The following is a 7,250-nucleotide window of genomic DNA, read 5'->3' on the forward strand; positions in this document are numbered from 1 at the left end:
ACTGAACATTTTCACTGCACCCTCCTTCTTAAAACACTAAGATTTGTACCGAGGTACTTTGTACCTGAGATGGTGCCACGTGTTGCCGACATTGTAAACTTTTCAATGTACTCCTGCTCTTTTGTACCTTGTCTACATGTGACAATGAACCTCATTCGAATTCTAATTCTATTCCTACAAACTTCTCCCCTTTTGGGTGCTCACCTTCTGCAACATCTCATTCAGTGTCAAATTTTCTTTGCGAAAGCTCCTGTGATGCGCCCTGAAACATTCTGCTCTGTTAAAGTTGCTATATAAATGCTGATTGTTCGTTTTCCCAAAGTCATGGGCAGCATGGTGGCTCAGTGGTTAGCACTGCTGCCTCACAGCACCAGGGACCTGGGTTCGACTCCAGCCTCAGGTGGCTGTCTGTGTGAGGTTTGCACATTCTCCTTGTGTCTGTGTGGGTCTCCTCCCACAGTCCAAAGATATGCAGGTTAGGATGAATTGGTCAGGTTAAATTGCCCATAGTGTTCAGGGCTGTGTAGGTCAGAGGCAAATGTAGAGTGGTAGGAAAATGGGTCTGGGTGGGTTACTCTTTGGAGGGTCAGTGTGGGTTTTTTGGGCCTAATGGCCTGTTTCCACACTATAGGGATTCTTTCCTGATAAATTTATTCTTTACGCAGAGAGTTGTGAATGCGTGGAATGCATTGCCAGCGGTGTTGGTGGAAGCAGAGTCACTGGGGACATTTAAGCGATTATTGAACATGCACATGGAAAGCAGTGAGTTGTGGGGTGCATAGGTTAAGTTATTATATTTTACATTAGGACTAAATCTTGGCATAACATCGTGGGCCAAAGGGCCCGTTCTGTGCTGTAATTTTCTATGTTCTATGTTATGTTATGAAGCGCATCAGATAAAGGAGTGCTCACTCTTCCCCTCTCCCCAGGGTGTACCAGCGGCCTGTGCAGATATACAAGCAGCTCCTTATCCAATTACATCAATGAGCTCTTTCCTTAATTAAAAGGGAAGCTCTTTCAGTTATATTCTTTCAGGGGATGTGAGCAGCATCGGGTGTGTCTTTCCTGTTGCTGATTACTCTTGCCTGTAGGACAACCCTCACAATTTTGCCATAAACGCTCAGTTGATAATAAGGAAGACTCCATGTGACCAACGGGGTTGGTAGTTCCGTATCATTTCCAGTGGTCTGTTCCGTTTTATTCTGGGGACCTGGCGTCAAACCCTACCGTGGCAGATGGTGGAATTTGAATTTAATCCAGTCAAGGTTCGAATGGTGGCCGTGAACTCATTGTCGATTGTTGGAAAAACCCCATCTGGTTCACTAACATCCCTGAGGGCAGGAAACTGCTATCCTGACTTGATCTGGCCTACATGTGACTCCAGACTCACGAGAATCTGGTTGACTCTCAACAGCCCTCTGGGTAATTAGGGATGGGCAATAAATGCCGGCCTTGCCGGATCCCGTGGGGGAGTTTAAAAAAATAATAAATTGTCAAAGGTTTGATAGAATTGAAATGCAAAACGTTGAAAATAGAATCAGAAGGAGGCCATTTGGCCCTTCGAGCCTGCTCAGGCCATTCAATATGGGCGGCACGGTGGCACAGTGGTTAGCACTGCTGCCTCGCAGCGCCAGAGACCCGGGTTCAATTCCCGCCTCAGGCGACTGACTGTGTGGAGTTTGCACATTCTCCCCGTGTCTGGTAAGGGGTAAATGTAGGGGTATGGGTGGTTTGCGCTTCGGCGGGTCGGTGTGGACTTGTTGGGCCGAAGGGCCTGTTTCCACACTGTAAAGTAATCTAAAAAAATATGATCACGGCTGATCATCCAAACTCAGTCCCCTGTCTCCACTTTCTCCCCCTACCCTTTGATCCCATGAACTATATCCAACTCCTTGAAAATATTCAATGTTTTGATCTGTGTGAGAGAATTCCACAGCTTCACCGCTCTCTGGCTGAAGAAATATCTCAGTCTAAAAGGTGTATCCTATATTCTTAAACTGTGACCTCTGGTTTTGAACTCTTCAGTCATAAGGAGCTTCTCTCAAAGTACAAAAAAACAAAGAACAATACAGCATTTTCTGCATTTACAGCCCAGTCCATTTCTTGAGAGAATTTTATAGATTTCTGTTAGATCTCTCCCTCATTTTTCTAAACTCCAGTGAATATAATCCTAACCGGTCCAGTCTCTCTTCATACAATAGTCCTGACATCCCAGGAATCAGTCTGGTGAACCTCCAATGCTGTCTATCTGTAGCCAGAGCAGCTTTCCTCAGGTAAGGAGAGTAAACCTGTACACAAGTGTGGTCTCACCATAGCCCTGCACAACAGCAGCAAGACATCCCTGCTCCTGTATCGGAATCCAAAGGCCCACAGACCATTCACCCTCTTCACTCCCAGCTGCAATGCTCTCTTTCAGTGACTGGTGTACAAGGACAAAACCGGAAATTACTGGAGAAGCTCAGCTGGTCTGATGGCAGCAGTAGGGAGAAAAGCAGAGTTAATGTTCAGAGTCGAGTGACCCTGGGACTAGAAGAATCGACGTTTTGAGCATAAGCTCTTCATCAGGAAACGTCATCAGCTTATGCCTGAAACGTCGACATTCCTGCTCCTTGGATGCTGCCTGACTGGCTGTGTTTTTCCAGCGCCACATTCTTCGACGTTGATCTGCAGTCCTTGCTTTCTCCAAGAACTGGAAGACCATGTCTTGTCTCACCTCCCTCCCCCTTTTCCCAATCTTTTACCATTTAGATAATTCTCTGCCTTTCTGTTTTAGCTACCCAACAGGGGTAACCTCACACATTTCTCCACATTGTACTGCATTTGCCATGCGTTTGCTCACCCACTCAACTTATCCAAAATGAGAAGCTTGATAGGCCATTTACAAAGGCATTTAAAGTGTGAATCACATCGTGTGAGTCTGGAGTCACATGGAGGTCAGACCAGGTAAGGATTTCTTTCCGAAAGGGCATCACTGAATCAGATGGGTTTTCACAAAAATCAACAATGGTCACATGGGCGATAGAATCACCACAGTTTGGAAGCAGGCCATTCAGCCCGTTTGGTTCATGCATCCCTCCGACGAGCATCATACCGAGACCCACCTCACTATCCTATAGCCCTGCACTTCCATTGGCGAATCCATCTAATCCGCACATCTTTGGATCATGAGAGGAAAGCAGAGCGCCCAGAGGGAACCCACACAGGAGAACAGGCAAACTCCACACAGACATTCATCTGAGGGTGGGACCGAACCTGAATCCCTAACACTGTGAGGCAGTAGTGCTAACCACTAAGTCACCATGTCGATAATACCCACAACCCATGAAAGAATAAAGAAATATCTAGTATTTTTTGAAAAGATAGTCTGTATTCAAAGATTTAATGTCCCGGATACAATGGCTGCGGTGCCACAGTTATTTACCACAGAAATATCTCAGCTCTGTAACAAAGTAAGCAAGCTAATGGAGTCCACTATCAAGCAGTCACGGGAAAGTGTGTGAGGGGTGACGAGAAAGGCCAGGGTCAGAGTGCTCATAAAAAACAATAAACTGTGGAAATCTGAAACCAAAACCGAAATTGCTGGAGAAACCCCGGCAGGCGGAACTCGTGTTTGCAGTATCCACTCCACCAGGAAGGAGGATCGAGGGGAAAAAAAGAGATAAAATGAGGAAAACTTAGGAAATAGGGTAAGAAAAACAAAGGAGTGACAAGTGAAAGAGAAATGATAATAGTGGGTTAAAGCCAAAAAATGTAAAGTGAAAATGAGACTAAAGGGGTGGTGTGGAGACAGAGCAAGGCAACAAGATAGGAGATTTTGTATTGGAGATTTTGCGTGATTAGATTCCCTACAGTATAGATACAGACCCTTCAGCTCAAATCACTCCTCCAAAGAGTAACCCACCCAGACCTATATTTACCCCTGACTAATACAACCAACACTACGGGCAATTTAGCATGGCCAATCCACCTGACCTGCACATCCTTTGGATCGTGTGACGAAACCAGAGCACCCGAAGGGAACCCACGCAGACATGGGGAGAATGTACAAACTCCACACAGTCAGTCACTTGATGGTGGGAATCGAACCCGGGTCCCTGGCGCTGTGAGGCTGCAGTGCTAACCACTGAGCCACCATGGCACCCCTTGTCTAATGCATTCATGGAATGTGGGCATCACTGGCCAGGCCAGCATTTATTGCCCATCCCTAATTGCCCAGAGGGCAGCTTAAGAGTCAACCACATTGCTGTGGGTCTGGAGTCACATGTAGGCCAGATCAGTTAAGGATGGTAGATTTCCTTCCCTAAAGGACATCATTGACAGAGTAGGCTGGATGGAGAGAAGAGGGACAGAGTAGGGAAAGAGGGATATGAGAGGAATAAAGTCTTCTGTTTATCTGCTCAGGAATTGTTTAAGTAAGACATTTTTCCCAAACGGTCCTTTGCAATTGCTCTCTCACAGGAGAGTCCAGGGTCAGAGGGCATAATCTGAGAATAAAGGGGTGGGACTAAGATGAGGGGGGATTTCTTCTCTCAGAAGTCTTTGGAACTCCTTGCCACAGGGAGCTGTGGGGTGGGGGTGGGGGGGGGGGGGCAGAGTCTTTGTGTACTTTTAAGGCTGAGAGAGATAGATTCTTGATCAGTCGGGGAATCAAAGGTTAAGGGGGAAGGGCAGGAAAGTGGACGTGAGGGATGTTGGATCAGACATGATCCTATTGAATGATGGTGCAGGCTTGAGGGAACCGAATGGCCTACTCCTGTTCCTATTTCTTACGGTCCAATGCCTTCTCGGGGATGCATCTCCAGATTAAAAGTTGGAGCGTGGGAGCCCATGGTGTGATGGAAAAGCTCTGAGACACAGTCACCCAAAGCACTCCTCACTACTCACACCTCAGGATGTAGAGATCACTTACCCTTCCTTCTCAAAGTCAACTTACATGCACTCCTTTGCTCAGGCTGTAGGCTGCTCTCTCTTGAGATATAGAAAGAACTGAACCCTGCCCAGGGCCAGTCAAACTCTCAGGTATGGGTTGCTGTGATATGTTGAAATACACATCCCCCCCCCGCCCCAGCACCCCGTGAATTAGTACAACACTCACCCACCATGAAAAGTTAGCAAGCATCACAGGTATCACTCACCCAACCCACACCTGAGCTACCTGGTCCAACTTTCTCTGTCTGAATCATGGTCAAAAAGTGTGGTGCTGGAAAAGCACAGTCGGTCAGGCAGCATCCGAGGAGCAGGAGAGTCGATGTTTCGAAGAGAAGCTTATGCTCAGAATGTCGACTCTTCTGCAACTCGGATGCTGCCTGACCGGCTGTGCTTTTCCAGCAACACATTTATTGACTCTGACTCTCCAGCAACTGCAGTCTTCCCTTTCTCAAGGTGGATGGTGTTGATACATACTGTTAGTCCTCAGAACGACTGACTTTGGTGTTTCTATGGTAAACTGCGATACGTCTATCAAATCAATTCCACCTCAACAGAGGAAGCTGCCTTCCCTCAGGATAAACCAACCCCACAATGTTCCATTCAATCCCAGCGAGTTGTTCTCCACTAACCTGAGAGAGAGTTACTGTGTGGTGAAGAGAAGGGCTGACTCATTCTTTTCCTGCCCTGTCACTTTCCAGTCAGTCCTCCGAGGTACATAACAGAGGTCGATTTACACCGAGAAAGAGACAGCAAAGGAGAGCAGGGAGAGTGAGGGAGAGAGGATGAGGGCAGAATGGGTGGTGTGGTGGCTCAGTGGTTAGCACTCCTGCCTCACAGCACTAGGAACCTGGATTCGATTCCCACCTCGGGCAACTGCCTGTGTGGACTTTGCACATTCTCCCCGTGTCTGTGTGGATTTCCACCCACAGTCCAAAGATGTGCGGGTTAGGTGAATTGGCTGTGCTAAATTGCCCATTGTGCATTAGTCAGGGGTAAATGTAGGGGAATCGGTCTGGGTGGGTTGCTCTTCAGAGGGTCAGTGTGGACTTGTTGGGCAGAATGGTCTGTTTCCATACTGTTGGGAATTTAATCTAATGCTGGTGGAGTAATGATGAGAGAGGGAAGGTAGAGAGTGATAGAGGGATGAGGAAGAAATGAAGCAAAAAATTGAGGGGAGAGAATAAGAGCCTGACAGTGAGGAAAATGGGAAAAGAAAAGTAAGGAGGGGGAAGAAGAGACATGGGGAGTGGGACTCTGAGAGAGGGAGGAAGAGACAAAGTGAGAAACATAAGAAATGGGGTGAGGTGGAGGCCATTTTTGCCTTTCAGACCTGCTCCGTCATCCAGCAAGATGGTGGCTGATCTGACCCAGACCCGATCTCCTCTTTCCTGCCAGCTCTCCCAGCCCTCAACTCCCCAATATTTCAAAAACCTACTAACCTGCTCTTTAAATACTTACATTGATCTAGCCTCCACAACTCTCTGAGGGTAGAGAATCCCAGACATTCACTATCCTCTGGCAGAAGAAATTCCTTCACATCCCGGGTTTAAATGAGTGTCCCTTTTACCCTGTAACTGTGCCCCCCCAAATTGGAGAGTCCCTAACTCGCGGAAACATCAATCCCCCTCAGGAGTAAGTTTCAGTTGGATCATTGCTCATTCTTCTCAACTCTAATGAATGAAGGCCGAACCTGTTTAGGTGTTCCTGATAAGTTAGACCCTCCTTCCCAGGGATCAGCCCCGTGAATCTGCCTCCAATGCCAAAGAACGGAAGGGTGGATGAAGGGAAAGATGAATGGAAATGGAGAGAATTGAAAAAGATGCTAAGTTCAGACTGAGGTGCAAGACATTGCTTATAGTCACTAGAGGGTAGTAGATCTCTCTGTAATGGGCTGATGATTAACATATTTGGCTCAAATCTTTCCAGATTGATCGAGATGAAATGTAAGGTGCAAGAGTGGACCCCATTGAAGTCTTACCACCACACGATTGTACTGAACCTGCCAGAGGGATATCACCCTGTATTGGTCTCATTTGCTCTGTATCCTTAACTGCCCCAGCCTGAATACCATTTCGATCCACTCCCACTCACCTTTTCACACACTGACACTCTCATTAATTTACCCAATCACACACTCATCCACTCATGCATTCACACATTCACCTGCTCACACACTTACACACTCACTTGCACACACACGTACTCATCCACTCACTCACCCACTCACACCTCACTCACCCTCTCACACCCTCACCCATTCACTCACTCACCCATCACACACTCACTCACCCTCTCATACACTCATCCTCTTACTCACTCAT

The sequence above is a fragment of the Chiloscyllium plagiosum genome, chromosome 39 (assembly GCF_004010195.1).
Source record: "Chiloscyllium plagiosum isolate BGI_BamShark_2017 chromosome 39, ASM401019v2, whole genome shotgun sequence".
NCBI lineage: Eukaryota > Metazoa > Chordata > Chondrichthyes > Orectolobiformes > Hemiscylliidae > Chiloscyllium > Chiloscyllium plagiosum.